The 23,249-nt window shown below is 42.5% G+C and overlaps 1 protein-coding gene across 4 annotated transcripts in view; it reads left to right on the forward strand.

The window, feature by feature from the left end:
• Positions 1–23,249, forward strand: part of Dip2c (disco interacting protein 2 homolog C) — a 386,747-nt gene that overhangs the window by 25,980 nt on the left and 337,518 nt on the right. The gene's annotated exons all lie outside the window — the stretch shown is intronic.

Consider the following 23,249-nt stretch of genomic DNA (forward strand, 5'->3'; position numbering starts at 1 on the left):
CCAGTTGAAGAGATCCGTTTGAGGACATCTGTTAATCCAGACATGATTAGCAAAGGATGTCTTTTCCAGTTAGAGCGTCAGAATGACTCTTGTGGCTATTTCTGGCTCAATCTTTTATGAAGTCCTTTGTGAAAAGATCTTTGGTTTCTCAAGGCTCAAGAATTGAAGTCAACGAACAGTTTAGTGTTTTCTGGGCTGTCTGCCTTGCTCTGAGCAATTCATGAGTCCTTGCTGGGTAAGAGGCCATAGCACTCTGTGTGTGCTCTTTGGTTCTTCTGTTTTCAGCCTGGAGGGAGGCCTTTTCTCACCCAAAGAAATATACTCTCTTAACATTTCTGAATCAGGAAATTTTAATTTGTAATATATGATTAAGCTAGCAAGCTCAAGAGTCAGACTTGTGATACAGTTGATGTAAAGCATTGATTGTAAGCACCTAAAAACTTGGTCAGCCTGTGGCTGCACTTTTTACAGGACTGGGAAGTGTGTGTGCTATGCCTGCTAAAGTCCCATCATCCTGAAAAGGCCCACTTTCTTCCTGAAGTTATTCTACAGAGACACTGAAGGTCTCAGAATGTCTTTGGTTTTAAAGGTTGCACTTTTAATTGAAGCCTTTTAATTTTTTTTGGTAGTATTAGGGGTTGACCTCAGGACTTTGTGCTTGCTAGGCAGGTGCTCTACCACTTGAGCCACTCCACCAGCCCTTTTTGTGCTGGTTATTTTTGAGATAGGCTTTCGCCTCATCCATGTGCTGGCCTGGACTGTGATCCTATTTGTGCTTCCTTGGAGCAATTGGGATGACAGGCGTGTACCACCGCGCCCAACCATTAGTTGAGATTGTCTCTCGCACACTTTTTATCTGAACCACAATCCTCCTGCTTCTGCTTCCTGAGTAGCTAAGATTACAGGTTTGGTTGCAGTTTAGATCTTGATGGAAGATTTGGAACCTGGCAGTCAGGAACTGTGGCTCTTCTGTTGTGTCTTGTGTGGTGCTAGAGCAGTTCTCAGCACTCAGAATGTTCTTGCTGGTTTTGGGGCATCTGTAGGACTTTGTGGATGCCTTTCTCTCTGTCCCTATGCAGCTGTCTTTGAGGAGTGTCCTGCTGCTGGCCTTTGCATGGGGCTTGGGATGAGGAAGGAATCAGAAGAGGGTGTGGTGAGTCTGCTTGGAATTTCTGAGAAGCCTTTTACTTCAGTCAAACCCTGGCATCCCAAACATAGTTTTTTTCCTCCCCCCAGTTAAATAATTGCTTAGTGAAGTTTGTTTCCTTTACTTTGATTGAGGTAGCACTTGTGTATTTTCAGTGTTACCCTGGCTTTTCTATTGACTCAGAACTGTTAATTCATTAGTTAGCAGTGAGACCCTTGCATAAGTCTCAGTATGTTCTGATAATGTTTCTTGATGCTGGAAAATTGTATGCATCCAGAAAGGAACATTTGAGGAAGTTGTGGCACCTCACAGTGCTGTGAAAATGCAGGCTGTGTACTGCAGGGGCCAGGCATCAGACTTCGGGTATTACAGATGTGTTACAGCATGGAGGTTTATTAATAAATCTTCAGAAGATTATTTAGTTACCAAGTACACTGTAGATATGTATATGTTTTTGACCATTAGGGCTTTGTAGGCTGTTCTTTACTGTTAGAGTACTGATGGTTTTCTGAGTCTATCCCATCAGCATATTTTTTGGCAGGCTCCTGTTCATGGTTGATGGACAGTGGCCCAGTCACGTGGCCTATTCTATTGTGTCTCTTTCTCCACAAACAACTGACTGAGAGCCTGATTCCCCCTTCCTACCGAGCATTTCTGCCTCTGAATCCTCTGCCCAGACTCTCCCTGCATGACGTGTATGAGGTTGTAGGAAAATGCACTCCAGTTCCAGCTGCCTCCTGGAAATGAACTTGTGGGGTATCTGTGAGCCTGAGTTGCTTGGATAGCATGGAGCAGTGTTCAGAGCTGTGTCCATATCTAGGAGAATATCTTTTGAGTACCTCAGATAGTGAGGCCTCTCCTACCCCTACCATGTCAAATTAATGAGGCCCAGGGAAATATTGGCTCAAGATTGCATAGCATGAATCAGAGTTTAGAGAGGAATTGGTATTGGACTTACATGGACACATGGCACTGGTCTGCTTCCTGTGCAGGCAGCCCTGGGCTTTCCATTGCCATTGTTTTTGTGTCTTGGCCTCTCAACTTGACCCGTCAGTCAACAAGTCTACAGAATGGCCAACCCAGTGCCATCTGAGCTGTCTGGGACAAAATTGAAGAAATTGCAATGATATACAAAGAATGTATTAAAATACATTTGTTCCTTTTGTTTGTGAAATGACGTGGGGCATGCACATTGCATAGTAGCTAGTATGGTATTGGCATTTCAGATGGCAAAAACATTTTTCTTGGAAAAGTTTTGGTCTCTAGATATTCAGATGTTTTCTTCTAACTGTAAATGAGTGATTTTAAGTATGAGGAAACATGAATGGTGGTACATCCCAAATCTGGAAATATTTAGTATTGAACAGAGGTGCCAAAGCCAAATTCCCAACCCACCAATAGACAACATCCCAAGAGAGTGGACTCAAAGTATTATGGCAACAGTTTTTGTATTGAGTTTACCCTGAATAGGGGGGAGGATTAATCATTTGTATTAGAAGAAAGAATTGCATGGTTACAGAGTATAAATATTTGACCATGAACATAACTGAAAAAGCCTGTACTTATCTCAGGGTTTTTCTTGGTCTGTAAATCAATCTTGAGTCAATTTACAGTGTTCAGAGTGGAGATGGTCCCCACTTGCCACAGAGGGAGAGGTTAACCTTTCTCTTTTTTGGCTTCACTTTGTCTGCTATCCACAGAGGCAGAGTGGCAGATGAAAGCAACTACAGTGAGCAAGGAAGAGCATTTGTTAGCCAAAGTGACAGGCACTCAGAAAGAATGTTTGGCTCTCTTGAAGTTGTCTTTTTGCCATGACAATTTTGAATATAAACCTGTTTAGGGCACTACAGATATAACTTGTCACACCACCCCCGCTCATTGTTTAGGTTCCAGCAATGAAGAGGGATTCTCTGGGGTGACTGTGGTTCGGACAGGAAAGTTCCAAGGCTCTGATGCCATGTACTAAGTACTGTTAGCTAAATGATAATCTGTCTCTTCTATTAAGTCATCTAGAGAAATGCTCATGATTCCATGTGATGGGACTTACAGTGCTATGTGTAGTAGGCTACAGTGGAGCTGTTCAAGAAAACAGAGCCAGTTCTGTCTATCCTGGCATGGAAAAGTGGCCAAGGTAGTAAGGAAATGAGCAAAAAAGTATCACCTGCCTGGGTACCACTTGTATACAAAATAAACAAACGACAACAACAAACCTGTGGTTTTGCTGTCATGTACAGATGGAAAATATCTACAAAGATGGAAATTTTAAAAAAAATATTGTTAGCTATGAGAAGTTAAAGTTAAGCTTGGGTGGTAGGCTTGACTTAGCTGGAATCATAAGTAAATCCCAATATATCATGGTCCCAGACCAAGACCATTTGTGTCTTGATCACAAATACATAAGCGTGGGTGGGGTGAATGACGCAGCCCTGCCCCACACAGATCCAGGTAGGGCAGCTCTTTGTCCTCAGCAATGACTTTCAGGGCACTCCAGGTCAGTCTAGGGAAGGGGGTGGAGGGGATTGGGAGAATCTGTGGCCTGCTTGAGGGTGATGAGGTTCATGTTCTGTTGACTGGGACTGGGTCCAGTCTTGGCAGGTCTGGACATGTGGTCCAGATGCTTTTTAGGACACAGATAAAGGTGGAATTTGGCCCACAGCCAATGGTTGTTTCCATCATAGATATGTTCCAGCTTACTGAAATCGACACCCCTTCTTCCCTCCCCCACCATTGTTATTATTATTATTTTTTTTTGACAGGGTCCCACTATGCTGTCAAAGCTGGCCTAAAAATCACTATGTAGCCCATACTGGCATTAAACTAGAGGTCCCCTTGTCTCAGTCTCCAGAATGCTGGGATTATAGCTGTGCATAACTATGCTGGGCTGATACTTAATACTTTGAGTTTTGTTCATTCTACTTACTGTGTGGGCCGTTGGAATGGCAGGTACCTTAAGTTGGAATTAGTGTCAGTTGTATATTTCAGCAGAAGACTGCTTCCTCTAAGGAGTTTCTTCTTAGGTTTCTCTTCCCACAGTCCTGTTCACGATGCTGCTGCTTTATGGCCGTGTCTCTTTTCTGGCAGCTCACACATGTATGCTGCTGTATTAGACAGACTTTTTTTCCTTGTCAGGGACTACGGTATTTGGAAAAACCCTAGATATTAGGATGAGGAAAAGCTTGAGGATGTGAACTCACTGAGATGTCACAGTTGCTCTCAGATGCTTATGCTTGTATATAAGCAGAGCACGACTTCTCCTACCTCAATACAATGTTTAATGGGCTTCTTTCTGCCAGGAAGAATGTATCCTTTACTTAAAAATAGGAAGGATCATTTGGCAAGTGGTTTTGGGTTTTGGGTTAAACTAAAAATAAATCAATTCTATTTGGTAGCATTGTGAGCATGATGTTTGATCCGAATTTGGCTAATGCTTACTGCAGTGTTCTGACATCTGCTGTCTTCCAGTTCATGGCACCCACTACACCATGGCAGAACTTTTAGACCTGTTGTGTAAATGTAAGAAAAGGAAGTTGGTTCTCTGTGTTTTGCTTTCAGGTAGTTACATTATTTTTAACTAGTTTTTGCTTTTTCCACTGAGAAAATTTATTTTCTTATCAGATGTGAACTTAACCTGAAAATTAATAATAAAGTCAATGCTTTCTGAAGTGCACATATTTTAATAAAAAGTATTAAGTTGCCATAGAACTTGTCGTCTTTGCTGTTTTTTTCTCTAGCCTGACCTGTCGTTCATTATAAAATACCATTTTTCAGGAATATTAACACAGTTATTTTGAACCTCAGGAACAGGACATAACTCCAGCAGTGGAAACTTTGCTCACTTGCAGGATCTGTGTGAAGTTTGGAACTAAAAACAGATTTCTAACTTCTCCTCTTTGTGGGTGCCCTCCCCACCCTTTGAAATTCACAAACACAATTATCTTTTTTATTTTTTCCATTTCTTTTAGGATATATTTGTTGTACAGGGGATTCATTGTGACAATTCTGAAGTCTTTCATTGTACATTGGTTAGATTGCCCCCATCATCTCCCCCTCCCCTGCAGCCCCCTCCCACTTAAAGCAGTTGAAGAGGTTTCATCGTTCTGATTTGTACATGAGCCCATCAACTGTATTCCCTCACCTTCAACCTTCATCTCCTCCATTCACCTCCCTCCCACAAGTAACAACACCCCCACCTCCGCCACGGCACCTATTTTACAGTCCCGTCTTTTGTTAATCATTCCAACAGACTTAATTATCTTAATCTTGAATTTAAAATAATTTGGCATACTAGTAAAAGCTACAATCCTATAAAATTCTGCTGGCGTGTTTTGTCATGTTTTTCAGTAGCTTGGCTTAATGTGATAAGTTAATGTGTCATTAGTTGTTGTTTTACTAATGGCTATAAAAATTGATGTTTGTTCTAGCCAAGTATTATAAAATTAATTTTAAAGCAAAGTGCAGATAAAGTTGTATAATTTCTTCTATAACAAGAGTTGCTTTTTCTTAGGACATCTACCTGTGCTTACAGACAATTCTGTGATGTCCCCATGACATCATACCCTGTCATCTCTACAGGGTTAGGGTTAGGAAGTACCTGGTACCTGGCTGTCACCACTCTCCATTTGGGTTCTCCAGGTGGCAGCACATTTCCTGGGTTATGGGAGAGAGTCAAGGGGGAGCTGTAGTGGAAATGGAAGAGAAGTTGGGGTGGAGCAGTGCACATCAGGGTTGGGTGGAAAGTGGCCTGGAGTGTGGGCAGTCAGAAGCACCGGAGGGCTGGCATGTGAGTGTTACCTGGTGTGATAGGACAGGCAGCAACAGGCCATCAGCTCCACACCAGCTTCCGGTTGGGGGCAGGAGTGGAAGGTTTGAAGGCAGGAATGTAGGCTCCTTCTCCAGGTGAGTGTCCAACCTACATGGGCCAGGGTTTGCTGGCTGTCCCCTGCACCTTGCAGGTGGTATGCCTGTCAATGATATTCTCAGAACAAAACAAATGTGGATTAAACTTTCACATATCTCCTTCCCCAAAAGTATTTGAGTTAGCATGAATGTTAAGTCACTTTAAGAAATAATTATACTGTGTGCTGTTTTTTAGGGGGAAAACCTCAGTTGATTTAATAAATAAAATCAAACCGATTAGTGAGACATGGAGTGCTTCTGTGCTAGAGTTTGACAGTATTTCTTGAACTATTAAGTTCACTTTGTTTTTCCATTACGAAAGTGACATGTTTGTTAAATGTAGGGAAAAATGACAGTAGTCTTTAGCACCTTCCCTACTCATTCCTAGATAAACACTATTACCATATTGCTACATTTCCTTTTGCTGTGTGTGGCTCATTTTTTATTGCATCGTTCTGACCATATGATAGGTATGTAGTTCTTTTCGATGACTTTAAAAACACATCTGTTATTAAAAATAGCGTGTGTTCATCATGGAACATTTAGATAGCGTGTTTTGTTTAAAAATTAGTCATAATTCCACTACCAATACATTAATATTTTTATACAATTTCTTGGTCTTTTTATATACTTGAAATTTTAATATATTATAAGTAGCAAATAGCATAATTTTATAAATAAATATCTGTTGGTCTTGGGAGTGGAGTGGATGGTAAGCAACAGTACATAGGAGGCCATGTACTGCTTAACTGAGTCTTGCAGTATGGTCAGTCTGCACATAGGCGAGAAAGACATACAGATTGCTTTACACCCTATTTGTCAGTGTTTTCTGGCACTATAACAAAATCCAAGATGATCAACTTATAAAGCAAAAAGGTTTATTGTGCTCTGGGCCTGTGACGAGATGGCACATCATGGTGGGAGTGCATGGCAGAGCAAAGCCGCTCATTTCATGGCCAGGTTGCGCAAGAAAGGAAGTGAAGGGGACTGGGGGCCCACTGTCCTCTTCAAGGGCGTCACCCCTGTGACCTGAAGACCTTCCACTAGGCCCTGCCTCTTTAAGGTTCCACTGCCTCCCACTAACACCGTGGCTAGGACCAAGCCTTCAGACATGGGCCTTTGGGTTCACACTAGACCCGCACTGTGCACCGTGACTCCTGCCATCTTAGTTCTTACCTTGGGTTTCCGTTTTGGTTAGAGTATGTTCTTTGGCATATCCGAGACTGTCTTTCTGCTGCTTTCAAATAGGACTGCTCAGGTCAGCATCTGCTGACTTTTCCTTCAACGTGCTATCATCGTTTGGAATTCAGTGTTGTGGAGGAGAAATCTGGAGCCATTCTGCTTTTTGTTTCAGAACCATCATGATTTTGGGATTCTGGAGATTTCATGGCTTAACTCTACATCTTAAGCTTTGTGAGTTGTGTCTTATTTTCTCTGCTTCTCTACATATTGTCTTCCTTCCTTCCTTTCTTCCTTCCTTCCTTCCTTCCTTCCTTCCTTCCTTCCTTCCTTCCTTCCTCCCTCCCTCCATCCCTCCCTCCTTCGCTCCCTCCCTCCCTCTTTCTTTACTGGGGTTTTTAACTCAGGGTTTGTGCTTGCTAGATGAGTGCTCTACCATTTAGGTCACAACCCTTGCCCTCTGTGTTTTGTTGAGAAGTCAGAGGGCTCTTGGAGGTAGGTAGGACATGGGGCAGAAATCCTGTAGCTATGCTGTGTTGTTGACAGAAACCTGAGCTGGCTCCTCTCTGCCCCACACAGGAAACAGGTCCATGTCTCGGGTAGGTTTAGGATTGGGGAGGATCATGCCCTTCTCTAGAATTCATCATAAACACTGTCCAAGGTTTGGGGATAAGCATTTCAATAAGTTTCACTCTTTGTAGAGATGAAGAGACAATTTATTAAAACAGTTACATAAAGTCTCTCATTTGTTAGAACCTTAATTTGTTAGTTTCTCAGTACTGCTCTCCGCTATCCTGTCTTTGGAGGCAGCACATTCTTTGTTCTCCTAACAGGGTCCTAAGCTTTTTCAAGACAGCCTTAGCATCTTTATGTATAATTCTCAGTCTCTTCTCTTTTTAAATAATGAATAAGCTTATAGGATCTTGCTTCTTTAAATTGCTTTCTCTTTAAAATAAGAGAAAAATTATTGTTTTATCTTTAAAACAGCCATAGATTCTCAGCCCTCTTGTGCTTGCATGTGAATCACATTTTTTTTTTCACATCTAAATGGTGGTGAAAAGTGAGATGTTTGGATATTTCCATTTTTTTAACCTTGTCCTTATACTTTTTCCCATAAATGTATCCCTTTACTCTTCGACTATTCTTTCTAATTCTGTAACCTCAGTCTACTCTACCATCAAATAGAACATTCTGCTTCTCACATTTTCTCCCAATTTAAAAGCATTCAGTAGGATTTAATAAAACAAATTCATGAAATTAGAATTCTTTTATAACCCAAGGGGAAAACGGTAAGCAGTGCTGACAATGTGAAATATTAGACATAGGCCAAAATTCATTTTTAATATATTCTTATGTTTTTCTTAGTGGTACTGGGGTTTGAACTCAGGGCCTCATGCTTGCTAGACAGGCCTCATGCTCTGCCATTTGAGTCACTTCACCAGCTAAATACACTGAGGTGATAGCCATTGGGTGACTAGAAGGGATTCCCTATGTGTCTTCGGTGCCTAATGTGTATTAAATAAAATGGACTTAATGAAAGAGTAGATGAAGGTCAAGTTCCTTTCCAATTCTAATGTTCTATCGTTAGAATAAGACAGTAATTTGCGTGAAATGAGGTTAAAGATTCTTTGAGTTCACCACATTTCTGTGTGACATAGTGTAACAAATGTGGGAGGTGCAGTGGTATATTCCATGGGCTGCTACATTTGGTTTAAAAAAATTTTTGAAAACTCTTTCTTCCCCAGGAGAACCATCTAGTGGATCCAGAAGTGGAGTTCACATATGTCTGTGTAGCATTCCTTTCTTAAATTAGCCTCTCTTGAATACCAGCTGTAGCTTACAGAAAAGGGCCAAATGGTTCTTGTGTCTATGACATGAAGGAACACAGGTGGTTTCTCTGATCTCAGTGCAGGTGTGGACACCTGTAGTGTGACAGCTGTGGATGTGTGTGCGTGTGGCTCTGACAGTGGTGTGGATCCCCGACCTACATGACCCCATGTCAAACTATTTTTCTTAGCAAAATTAGGGAGCCAGAGGTCTAAGGTAAGGATGATGTTTACAGATGGTTGTGTTGGCCATCACAGTGGGACTGTTAACATATTCAATGTAACCTATTTAGGTGGTTTTTTCTTGTTTTGTTTTGTTTTTTGTTTTTTTGTATTTATCTGGGCAACTGATGGTCCTGGTGTTTGGACATTTACTCTGCATGTGTGACTTACTGTCCATGTTGGCTCCAGGACCAGAACCAGTAGCTTTCCTTGAAGACATACTAGAAATACAAAGCCCCTTCCATTCCTGACCCATAGAGGCCAGAACTTTGGGTGGGGAGCTGCACCTAGCAACTGCCTCCATGTGAGTCTGGTGAGGCTTCAGATCACTGGTTTGCTGGCGTGCTGGTAACCATGCTTGATTTATTTCCAACAAAACAGGCTAAGCCTAAACTAGCGGGTTACAATATTGTCCAGCAGAAACATAGAAATGCAGGACAGGAGGCTTGGCTTGGGAGTCCCTGAGTTCAAACCCCAATGCTGCCAAAAAAAAAGTCTTGCCAGGCATGATGGTTCACTCCTGTAATCCCAGTCATTCGGGAGGCAGAGGCAGGAGGATTACAGTGTGAGGTTAGCCTGGGCAAAAGCATGAGAGTCTATCCGAAGAACAAAAAAGCAAAAGGACTGGAGATGTGGCTCAACTGGTAGAGTGTTTGCCTAGCAACTGTGAGGTCCTGAATTCAACCCCCAGTAACACACACACACACACACACACACAAATGGGTCAGTAGGCCACCCCATGGCATCTAATAAATAAAGCCATAGAAGAGGAGTGGTTCATTATTATGTAGTCTCATATTAACTGGAATGTACTCATTCTCATACCGGTATCCACACATGTGTGCATGTGTACAGTTCAGCACATTGGGTCAGGGTCACTGTGAGTTCACATTGTGGGATGGGGTATCTCTGTGGTTCATATAGCATGAGGTCACCTTCACAGGCTGCCCTGCTCATGGCTAGCCCCCTGTCTGTGCCCAGTCCTTCCCCTTCTCTGGTGTCAGTTGGAATCTGGTGTGTGTTACTTCCCTGGTTCTTGGAGGCCCATCGAAGGCTGCCCTTACAGTGAGCTTGGTGTAGTAAGTAGAGATGTGACACTAACAGAAGGGATTGGCTTTGGGGGCTTTGGGGCAGAGTTGTCCTTTTGGGGGTCCCTTGCCCAGTTCTGGTGGCCCACGTGTTAGTGAGTGCTGTCCCTGGGCTGCCAGGGTATAGTGCCACATGGAGTCATTAGTTCTTCTAAAGGTCAGTGTGGTCATTTTGCTAAGCTTTAATTTTCTAACATGGCTGTTTGTTTTATTGCTCCAATCAAAGGGCACCCCGGGAACAAAGTGAAGCCCCCAGCAGCCAGGGGCAGAAGAACTCAGCATGCATCCCTGAGGCTCACCAGCCCCTGGTTCTTTGTGCAGGCTGGGGGAACAGAGACTCCTGCACCTGCTTGTGGTCTGTGTGCACCCCTGGGGGGTTGTGCACACTCACAAGAGCTTCAGGGTGCCAGGATTGCCACCCAGTTAGCAGGAGTGACAAACACAAGCCAGGAAGAGGAAGTGTTTTCTGGACACAGTTGGAAGTCAACTTTTAAGCAACATCTGTGGGTAGTGCTTCATTTCGCTTTCCTTCCAGATGTCCAAAACAAAGTCTAGTGATGCCACTTATTTGTGTGTGACCTTGGACAAAGGTTTAAATTTATCAGGGTCTTGATTTAATCTTTAAAACAGGTGTAATCTGCCTAATTCAAAGAGGCAGCAGACCTGAAAGCCTGCTGTAAACTTTTAAGTACATTGGAAGGACTTAGTTGTCAGTACTGAAGACATTCTTGGCTCTGGCTTGGCTGTAAGTCTACCGACATTGGATAGTTTTAAAAAAATTTTTGGTGGGACTGAGATTTGAACTCAGGGCTTCATGCTTGTAAAGCAGGTGTGCTACTTCTTGAATCATACCTCCAGTCCATTTTGATTTGGTTATTTTAGAGATGGGGGTCACACAAACCATTTGTCTGAGCTGGCCTCAAATTGAGATACACCTGATCTCAGCCTTGGAAAGTAGTCAGGATTATAGGCGTGATGCCAGGTTGAATAGGAGTTTTATAAACCTGCTAAAAGTTACATCCAAAATGACTTTTATTTATTTATTATTTTGTGGTACCTAGATTTGAACTTGGGGCCCTGCACTTGGAAGGCAAGTTGTCTACTACTTGAGTCAAGCCCCCAACCCTCAAAATGACTTTGTGGGATGGCTTCAGTTGAAACCATTCATACGCTGCTCACAGGGAGAGCAGAGAGAACATCCTCACTGTACTGCCAGAGCCTGTCGCGTGCTGGGTTCCTGGTGGACCCTGCCATCCATGCAATTGCTACTGTCACTTAAAAACAGTAGGTTAGTCCAGATAACCTATTGTACTTGTGTTCCCTGGTGATGAGCCAATCGCAGTCACTGGTTGCCGGTGGCATCTTCCTGCACTTACACGTTTCTGTGTGTTTTCCAGCATAGCTTTTACAACATTTCTAAACTGGGAATTTTAAATGCGTCTGTAACTTTAGCTGCATTAGAAGAATTATTTATTTTTATAATATAAGTGAGATGGGCAGGTGTATTTTTAGAGACATGGGACCTTTGTCACAGAAGCAGGTGGTGGCCTAGACACATTAAACTGAATTCAGGGTGGAGAGTTCAGAATTAGACATGTGGGCTTCCTGTTTCATCCTTCATACACATTAAAGCCAGTAGAGTACTGGAGGTCTGCTCCTGTCCTTTGGTGGCCATGGGTCTGTATTGAGGTCATTTTGCAAACTAGCCTGGGGATGATGGAATCAGACCCTGCAGGGTAAGAGATGACACAGTGGCCACATCACTCTCTGTCACACAAAGTACACCTGGGATTTTAAATCCCACAGACCTCTGGCTTCCAGGTGAACCCCATGAGTGAAATAAATGCTTGAGACACTGAAATGCCTGCAAACCAGAGATAGGAATTTCACAGTGTAAGGTTCATTACCAAGGTTGGATGTAAAGAGAGAGAGAGAGAGGCACTTTCTTAAAACTCACAATCAAACTTTGTCAAGTTCTAGGTGGTATTGCCTAAGATGATATATTTTTTCCTGTTAATGTCTTGTTTTGTGAGTACTCTGCTTGGGAAATTTAAATATTTAGGTGAAATTGTCATGTGTGATTGAGTTGGCAGTATAATTTTACTCTTTTGGTTTCTCATTAGAATTATTTACCTTTTTTTTGAGTTCAGTGAAGCAAACTCTGCTGTCAGAATGAAGAAGCAGTGGTATACTGGGGCTGTCAAATTAAATAGAAGATTCCTAAGTAGAGTGCGCTCTTCTCATACACTTAAAAAATTCATGTATTCATCAAACATGCATTGAGAGCTTATCATCTTGGCTGCCTAGTCACTGTTCATATATATATATATTTAAAGAATTCCTTCCATCCAGCTCTGAAGTAATACCACATTAGAATTTAGCTTAGAGATAATTAAGGAAGATGCATTTTTTTTTACACCAGTTCTGTTTTTGTTTCTATTAGAAAACATTTTCTCAGACTTGGTATTTAGGTGATGCCTAGCCGTACTTTGCCTGATGATGCACTGACATGTCTGCCACTTGGCTGAGACCCATGTTTATCCATATATGGGTGCAGGGTGGAGGAGAGGGAAAACTTAAGTGGTAGCCATTGTTAGATTTAAATGTAGGAAATTTGGGTGTTCATTGCAGTATTCTTTCAAGTTTTTAATTTGAATGTTTTCATAATAAAAATGGGAGAAATAAAAGTAAATCTTAGAAATTAAAAAAGAAGTTATTATCAAACTATACTTTTTTTGGATTAAGTTGTGAAGAGTTGAAGTAGGCGTGACATTCTCTTAATTTGTCTCCTTGGGTTGGCCACCTGGTTTTCTGTTGAATAAAGTTATTTTATATATAATTAAGCTAATAGATGATACAAAAAATACCTATTCAGTGCAGATTGTCTTAAAAAATTTGAGAATTGGTTGGAGAAACAACTTATAAAATTTCAATGTGCTGCCTGCATGAATTTCTGATGATTTCACTTATGTATCATCATTTTGAGAGGTTTGAGTTAGTTGGTCATCTGTCTAAGGACTGCTGTAATTCCAGTACTCCTTTGAGGCCTCCCTTGAGCGTTGGGGCTACACGTAATTTCTCTCTGGCCTCTACTACATGTTCCTCTGGGTTCATCAGAGCTGGGGTGTCCAGGCCTTCCCTGCCTACAGGGTGAATGCAGGAGAGCCCCAAGGCTGTTCCCTGTCCTCTTCTGTCCACAGTGCCAGGCTATAGAGGCAGTATCTTGCCTAGCCAGGTGGGCAGCTCTTTAACAGTTGGGCCTTTATTTCAGAGGTGAGGGATGATACTTGATGACTTAGGGCATGCACTCCAGCCCTTTCCCCAAACCTATGTTCACCATCTCTGGTGCCACCTGCCACATGTGGCTTTCCTCCCTGGGTCCATTCTTTAGTGTCTGCTCTTGAGGCTTCAACAAGTAGCACAGACATCTCTGTGCCTGAGCAGTGTGTTCAGCTGTCAACATTTAGGACACACAGTTGCAAATGGGCAGAAGGCATGGGATCTCTACCTAGCTCTCCCTCATCCTTTCCAACCACACACACACCTGTGGGCTCACCTCAGCATGTAGGAAAATGTGGCTTGCTTGCTAACAAGAGATTACTTGACTTTTTCACAAATGAGGTGTTTATTAAGATAGAAGCTTTTGGAATGCACAGTCTCTAGACATTAGGGCTTGTTCTGGGGCCAAACCCTAGTTTTAAATGCATAGTAGAAAGAACCTTGTGCTATTTACCCTACAGAGTACAGAGCCTGGTGAGGAAGAGCTTGTTGATTTGAGTTCTTTGTTATCTTGTTGCCTGCAGTTCTTAATACAAAGAGTCTCATACAGATGGAGGAGAAATGGAGAAAGTCTTGTCTTTACTCCTGTCAGGATGAGAACAGTGAGAAGCAGATACCACGGCAAGACCCATGAATTATGGCGTGGGCTCTCAGTCTCCCAGGATCAACTTGCAGTCTAATGCTGGGTTCAGATGGACAGTTTCCAAAGCTCCTTATTGGATTCCATGTACAATGGGTGTTGCAGGGCTGGATATAGACAAGGAAGTTTTTTGGCAGAGATTCAGACTGCTACCTGTGGGGTATGTTTATATATAAAATTAGGCTACTAGTGACCAGGTGCATCTGACCTGCCTGGTTCATAAGCTGTCAGGGTGTTAGAGGCAGTGGTCATGCTGGGAAGAAGTGACTTCGATCTTATCCACAGGCTTTTGCCTTGGGAGCTGTTAAATTCCTTTAATCGATGACTGCACATCCTTTCAAGCCACAGCACGAAAGGTGAAATTGCCAGGAATTTGCCAAGTGGCCAGCTTCACTTTCAGTCTCCTCCTCTCACCAGGTGGTGCATGCTAAACACTCTCTCAGTGGTTCTGAGGCGAGAACTCTGGAAAAACTTACCCAGGAACCAGCCTGCCGTGAGGGTGCAGTAATCCAGCCACCATTGTGAAAGAAAGCAGGACTGAGCCTGTCAGCCGTACTGAGGGCACTGATACAGCAGCTTGGGGTGTAGTGACAAGAGGCTGCAGTCAGCGTGGATGGGATTCATGGATGTCACTGCCCTTGCCCAGGTCAGTGATGCTGAGGCGTGGAGAGAGAGGACAGTCCTTAGCAACGCTGCTGAGATGCTTTACTTTTACAACACCAAGGGGAGACAACATTTGCTCTTTCTGCTCAGTGTTTAGAACCGGAATGTGGAGAGGGACCCAGATTTTATTTCAGAGGGGTACCAAGAAACAGCAAAGTAATCCATGTGCCTACTCTTTGAAGTAATGTAGAGGAAAGTAGAAGCTCTGAAATCCAAGGTGTTTTAGAGTATTTTATTAAGGGTTTTTAAAAAAATGAAATCACTTACAAACAGATTTCCATTGAGATAGATGTCATGCCTGTCCTCCTCATTACTTCTGCGCCGAACACCTTCAAGTTCAGCTGCAGTGACAGATTGCTGGTGGTGCTCAGTGAACAGGGCACTGCTGACCAATGAGCGTGTGCACAGGGGTCACTCAAAATCTGAATTCAGACCCTGTACCACTCTGGCTTCTAGTTGTAGAGCTGGTCATTACATGCCCTGCTCAGATTAAGAGGAGGATTCACTTCATGTCATTTTCTCTTCCTATATTTGATACCACCCTAGTCTACTGCAAATTATGGAGAAGGGAATGCAGGTATTTTATGATCCTTGTCTGTGTTTTCTGCCAATACATTCTGTTGCTTTACAGAAATTACCTGGTGCTTTATGCATGTCACTACTCATTAATTAAATGATTGTGCTTTTTTTGGTGGGGCTGGGGTTTGAATTCAGGGCTTTGTACTTGCAAAGCAGGCGCTCTACCACTTGAGCCACATCCTAGTCCATTTTGCTGTGGTTATTTTGGAGATGGGATGTCACAAACTGTTTGCCTGGGCTGGCCTCAAACTGCCATCTCCCCAATCTCACCCTCCCAAGTAGCTAGGCGTGAACCACCATGTCCGGCTTGATTGTGCATTTTATATGCTCTTTCTTCATTCTGTTTCTTAACACAGGTTCTTCCCAGTCCAAAACCTAAATGTAATCTTTGATCATATTTAATAGTTTCTAAAGTTTTCAAAACTTTATTGGCATATTGGTTACTGAATGTTGGTGGCTTACTTAATGGAAAATACTAAAGTGAAAAATGATACCTTGATTTTATTTATAGATCTGTGTAAAAATATTAGAATGCCTTCACTGAACTTCATATTTATTTAATATGGAAATATAAAAGTGCTAATCTCTCCAGGCACTATATAGGAATGCATTATTAGAGCCTACCTAGGAATTCCTCCCTCCCTCCCTCCCTTCCTCCCTCCCTTCCTCCCTCTTTCCCTCCATCCCTCTTTTCCTTCCTCTTTCTCCTTCCCTCTCATCCCTTCCCTCCCCTCCCCCCTCCTCTCTTTTTTTGGGCAGTACATGGGTTTGAAACTAAGGACCTCGCCCTCTTTTGCTTTAGTTATTTTTCGGATAGGGTCTCACATTTTTGCCCAGGGTGACCTGGATCATGCTCTTCCTACCATGCCTCCTATTAGCTAGGATCACAGGTGTGTGCCATCATACTCCTGGCTTTTTTTGTTGAGATGGGGGGGGGAGCTTTCTAAATTTTTGCCAAGGTTTGCCTCAAACTGAGATCCTCTTGAAGTGAGACCCTCCCATCTTTGCCTCCCTAGTAGCTGGAATTACAGGTGTGAGCCACCATGTCTGGCCCTCCTTTCTTAAATTTGAGATATTATTTAAAGGGTTGACAAGAGAGGGGAACATTTCACATTGAATGAACATTTGGGAAAGATTTGTCCCCTCTATGTGCAAATAGTTTAAGAAAAATCCTCAGAGTTACCTCTAAAGGTTCACCTATTGAAGAATATTCTCGTAAAAATGTGGTAAGAGCTTTGACACCAAGAGGTGCTGACTACTAACTGTCCTACTCTGAGTTGTCACTTGTCACAAAGGGACATAGTTAAGCAGTATTGGTGTTTATTTATAGTTAGCTCTATTTCAAATGTAATCACAAGTGTCACTGTACAATTCAGTCCCTGCAAATGATACAATCTTATACAGATTTAATTACAGTGGAGATCACCATAAAACTGTATTTTACCCCAAGGGACTGATAAAAGCCTGGGAAAACAGAAGGTTCCTGATATACTCACTGTATTTTGGTAAAGCGAATATTACTTTCCCCTGAAAGATAGGAAATTCAAAAAATAGAAAGTACCAAACCAAATGATACTTAAAAAATTCTCTTACTATTTTAATTCTTTTTCATTATTTATGTAAAGTTTTTGAATCAACTTTATTCTAATTAAATTAACATTTGGAATAATTTCATCATTTTCATGAATCATTTTAATTATTTGAGTGAATAGAACTGAGTTGATACTGATTTTAGAATCTTTCTCAAGGCCTGGGCTGAATAGATTTGGTAAAGGAGATAAGTCAGGTCTCCTGCTGCTTTTCAGTTGAGTTCCTCCCATCCCCTCTCCTCAGGATGAGCAGAAACTTCCTGGTTGAGAAGCATTCAGCTCACTAGATGGTCACAGAGATCTTGGGAGAGAACTGTGACCCTGCACTGACTCCTTGAGGTGCCAACTCTGCCCTGCACAGGTCTGCAGTCCCAGAGCTGGGTCCTCAGAGTCCTTGGGCCTGCAGCTACCTGTGCAGGGAAGGTGTCTGGAGTTGTCTAATGGCAGCTGGCGGGTGGGCAGTGCCCAGGAACCCTGGCCTGGATTCCATGACTGCTAGCTTTATTATTTTGTATCCCCTCTAACAAGACTTACAGTGTTCCTTGAGAGCAAAAGCCCACCTGCCTGCGGCATCTGTGTTCCCCACAGCCCTCCCGCCTCTTTCCTGAGGCTTTTATTGTAACACAATGTCCTTCTAATGCCGTCTGTCCAGGTGCCAGTGCATTGGACACAAATATAGTCACCTCTGTTCTGTACACAAAGTGTATTAGCCACTGTACCTCAGTTTCTGGGTGTGTGTTTTAAGTATGAAACTAATTGAAAAATTTCACCTTTTTTGTTGTTTGTGGTGGTACTGGGGTTTGAACTCAGTGCTTTGCACTTGGGAGGCAGATGCCATACTGCTTGAGCCACACCTCCAGCCTTGCTTTTGCACTGGTTATTTTGGAGACAGGGTCTTCCTTTTGGCCCAGACTGGCTTGGACCATGATTCTTCTGATCGCAGCCTCCTGCAGAACTTGTGATGACAGGCTTGAGCCACTGGTGCCCAGCTCACCTGTACTTTTAAGGCAGGTTAAAGCCTTATTATGAACGGCTTTTGGCTACCATATATTTGGTTTATTTAATATGATTGTCCCCATAGTCTGGTTTCTCTTCAGATCGTATAAATCTTTCGCCTTTTAATATGATTGTCCCCATACTAAAGAGTAACAAAAGAGCTTAGCAAGGCCTTCATGGTCTGAACCAAATCAAAGAAGTCTAATTAATTATTCATGATGACATTTTATATGTTATTTTACTTTTCAGAATTACCAGAATCTGTATAATTAACCTTTCATTTAGTTAAAGTACTTAAGCAGAGATATAATTATAACTATTTAAAAAAGTATATGGAATAATATAAAAATCTTCCTAAAGAAAGAAACCTTTCAGTACCATTGGAAAATTTTTACTTGTCAACAAATGTCTAAACAAAAAGAGAAAAATAAGCCAGACAAGACAACAATTAGTGATGTTCTGAATGGTGATAGCCATACAGCTTCGTTAACCTTGTACTTTGCTTCTTGTATTACTGATGGGGTCCCAGTCTGTGAGTCTTTGATTTTCTACCACAGATCATCAGTGCTGGAAGTGCGTGTAGACATGATTTGGTTCCAGCTTGTTCTTTTATGGCTGAGAAAGCACATTATCCTCCACAGGATGGACCTAAGCATCCTGACAGCTCTCCTCCCTGACTAGGAGCTTGGACCAGCTCCTCGGTAGTCAATGGTCCAGGACCCCAGCCTGCTGCTCTGTGCTGTGCAGACCTCTTTCTACTGTACCATAAAGTGGGCAGAATGGATTAGACTGAAAAAGGACTTCAGGAGATGGGGGTGGTTAGCTTGACACAAGGTATCATGTGTCTTGATAGAAGGACATCTTTACAACCAGTCAACCTTCCCTGTCCTGGTTGTCACCTGGACTTCAGGACACTGCCCTGTCTTTTTTCAGAAACTGCCACTGTGACTCACATCTTGGTGACCTTCAAGCTTGTTCTAGTAATATCAGTCCTGAAGCCTACGACCTGTGTGATGAGATTTCGTGAAAATGTTGGACGTGTTTTCCACTTTGTGGATATGGGCTTCATCTTTCAGACACAAGTTACTTACTGTATACTCTCCCGCTTTGGAAAGTCATGTCCCAGATGTGACCATGCAGGGCAAAAACCCTGGACCAGGCATGCAGTGGACAGAGGGTATGGGGGACCATCTCAATGCCAGGGGCTGTCTGTCTGAGAATCCTTGTGTCTGTTTTCTCATCTGTAAAGTGGGATCCTAATTGTATCTTAGCATAGAGTAGTTGTGCAGATTACATGCAGAGCACATAAAACAATGCCCAGCAGATCCTAGCACTCAGGAAATGTGAACAGTGACTGTTATTTAGTCTGACATGGTTGACCATGAGTGAAGCTGAAAGCTGGAAGGAGCATCCCATGGACACAGTGGTTAGTTTTTGTTCATTGCTTCATTTGCTCCTAGCTTATGAGTTTGCTTCATTTTTTTAAAATGACTTTTAACTAATTTTGGGAGAAATCAAGTGACTTATCATATATTTCACCAGGCATAGCCCTTCTGTTTTCTGGCATAAAAACCTCTTTGGACAAACAATTTGAGAAATAAAATCCTGGTGGCCCTTTCTCAAGGGATTTCACTGGTAATCTTCACAGTTTGATTCTAGTGTAATATCCTTCGGTGTCTAATTCTTTTAAACTAGGGGCACTTTAAAATTAATTTTATCGAGTTTCATGTTGATTTCTCTTTTTTTGTTGTTTGTATTTTAGGCAATAGTTGCCCATTTGCAAGGAATCAAAAAGGTCAGGCTTCTGTATTTATTTGGGAACATTAAGAGCTTGGAACTTTTTGTAACCTGGTTAGAATGGCAGTGTGCATGGGGCCTTGGCGGCTTAGTATCTTTTGCAGATTTGGAAGTCACTGTTTTTTGTTCTTTTCCAAACCTTCTTATCCTCATTCATTGTCATGCTGTCCCTCCCCAGTGCTGGAACACTGCCCTGCATGATTTTGACAGTCATAGAATGAGTGTACTGTCTGGTGTTAGCATCAGAGGCCTGAGAACATGCTCCCATATGGCTGAGTCCAGCGTCTTGATCGCCCTTCACCATGGAGCAGAAAGCATGAGCTGTTATTAGAGCAGAGCTAACCCAGGGAGCCCTCTGAACAGTGTTTAATTTAGGACTCAGCTGCTCCCACTACCCATTTTTAGTATGTATTTAAATTTTTACTTTTTTTTTTTTAATTTTCTGCACCAAAGCTAGTGTGTGACTAGCTCTTACTCATTGTCATGAGACTTGATGTTGATTTGCTTGGATCTGGCAGAGGGAGGCATCCTGCTTTGAGTCCTCGCCCAGCAGTTCACGAGGCTGGCTGGAGAATGGGTAATAGAGGGTTTGTTGTCTGCTGGTTACAGTTGAGTTCAGGCTGTTTTGTAATTGTTAACATAAACAGAGACCAGTGGAAGAAATGACTGTAATTTAAGTTGGACATATTTTAATTTTCATAGTTGTCATCAGGTACCCAGATCTAAAGTGCAGGTGGCTAGATAGCAAAAATGCAATGTAAGGTAATCTTCCCTGGGCACCTCTGTCAGATAGATGGCAAGCTTCTTTCTTCCCATGGTGTGGGCCCTCTGAAACCTCTGCTGGGTAGAGGTCAGGGGGTGCCTCCCAGGCCTGTGAAGCGCAGGGAGTTCTTAGGAGACTGGAGTGTGCTTGGAGCTTTGTTTGCTCCTGGGGACCAGCCCTGGACTCCCTGCCTGAATATAGTTGTTTTCTCTCTGTGTTCTCATGGCAACCTGTGTTTACCTCTATCATTGCAGATTGTGATTTTCTCATCAGTGCCCACTAGGAGAACACTGGGCAAGGGCTTGTATTTTAGCTTATTATTCTCTTTAGCTGTACCTGGCTTATAGGTCAGTGTGTCCTTTCTGAAGAAGTTACTTAGCTACATAATTTGCACATTTAAGATTTTTATAAATGTATGTGGTCCGTCTTTTATGGTACCTTTAGAGACAGTGCTGGTGGGACACTTGGTGTTAGGGCTGTGGAGGTGTGCTGGCATCTTTCCATGAGTTCTTGCTGTCTGGTAGGAAAGGAATGCCCAAGTCACTCAGGCGTGCTCTCCTTTTGTGTTCATAAGCGATAGGAATCCAATTATATTAAAATTTAATATGCTGGTTCTTTGTGCCTTTTGACTGGTACACACTAAGTGGAAGAAATGCTGAGTTTCCAAATGGAGCTGAGTAGCCAATCAATATCTCTTAGTACTTGCACAGTGTCAGTGCTCTGGAGTTTTCAGGAGAACCATTCACATATGTGATTTTCATTGGTCCTTATGGCTTATGGACAGGGTAGGCACTGTCTCCATCTCACAGATGTGAAGGGTTTTGGGTTCAAAAGCTATGTTTTCCCATTACATAATGCTGATTCTGGAGTTAATGGGAATAAGTACAACCAAAAAATTTAAGAAGTTATGAGAAAGCATATTCTTCTAAAAACACTTTAAATCAAATAAAAACCAATTAATTTTTCCAGCATCCATCCACCCATTCAATCTCTTCTCTTCCCTTCCCCTGCTCTTCAGCTGAATTCTGAAATACTGCTTTAGTACTTGGTGGGTTTTTTTTTTTTTTGCCAGTAGTATATTATGGGAAATGTCCACGTTAATAACTGCTCTTACAAAAAGCTGTTTTAAATGGCTCCATGACATGTAGCAGATTTCTGAATCATGAGAGTATCTGCTTTAGACGAAGTGGATAGAACCACCCTTGTTGAAAATGGTTGTGTGTTGTCTGTGTGCAACCTGTGCAGAATTGAGAGGCTCAAGGAAGAGTGGGAAAGGTGCTCAGTTATATTTCTGTGTATATTCCTTGATGTAGTGGTGCCAAGGGAGGAGGCAGTGCTGTAGTGTGGTGGCCCTTTTCTTCCCTTCCCTGCCTTCCCTTGCCTTCCTTCCTTGCCTCCCCTTCCCTTCCTCCTCTGGAATAGGCTAAGATCTGAGAACTACTCCTGTAGGATTACACTAGGTCCAGACTTACATGAGGATACAGTTTGTTTACTTGAGGTAAATCACACATAAGCATCTTGCTGCAAAGTACAGTGGAAATCAAGGTGGCAGGTGACTGTTTTCAAGACCTGGCTGTGTAGTTGAAGAAGCTAGGAAGAAAGGCACAAGGCCAGGGAGGCAGATGATTATAAATGGTAGCAGTGTCTGATGGCCAGCAAGAGAGCTCAGATCTCACCAACCAACAATCCAAGATTTAATTACTGCCTGCTGTGTAGCAGGTGCCATGCTAGAGATTGGACTCATATAACCTAGTGAATGGGTTTTGAGGGTTAATAATGAAGGAGTTATGTGTCAGCTCTAGGCTGTTTCCTTATTAGGAGACAGGTCAACAACTCTTTTGGGATAAATACTATGATGCCAACAAGGAGTATGAGAGATTTGCCCTTTTACGGAGTAGTCTCTTCTTTCCATTCAACACAGGCAGACCAATATACTCTAGGTTTCAGACCTGGAGTCAGTCTTGTGTTTTGCTTGTCTAGTCAAGGATTTAAAGCTTTTGCATTTGCCTGCTTTAAGAAGGGCACAGAAATTGAGTTTCTCAAGGGCACCGTGCTCCCAAGCTTGCTGCTTTACTCACTTGTTCACCCACTGTTTCCCAGAGGCATTTGAGTTACCCTGTGGTTCAGACTGTATGGTACCCTTTCCTGAGATGGGTTCAAGCTACAGCAACTGTGGAGGCCTCCAGCAGTGTAGTCCCTGCAGAGTAAGCAGATATGCTCCTGTCTTTGATGCTGTTATCACACTTTGTGTTTTTTTTTTTTTTCTTTTCCAACTTTGGTGACAGAGATGAAAGAAAGTATCAGATGTGAGCCCCTGAGGCCTTTGCCTGTCAGGTTTCTAGGATTCCTGATAATGCAGATTTTTTCCATTTATTTGTTTACTTGATAATTTAGGAACTTTAGGATCTTGCCTTTCAGCTCAGCAGCACTGGCCTCTCCCGGCAAATGGTCAGGTGCAGTTATCCTGCCCTGTGTGGAGACAGGATGGTTCCTGATCTCCAGGGGGTGTCCATTCACTCCAGGGATTCAATAATGAGTGCAAATCCATGTAAGTGGTGAGTCAGATAGCACAGTGAAGATTTGAA

The sequence above is a fragment of the Castor canadensis genome, chromosome 15 (assembly GCF_047511655.1).
Source record: "Castor canadensis chromosome 15, mCasCan1.hap1v2, whole genome shotgun sequence".
Lineage (NCBI taxonomy): Eukaryota > Metazoa > Chordata > Mammalia > Rodentia > Castoridae > Castor > Castor canadensis.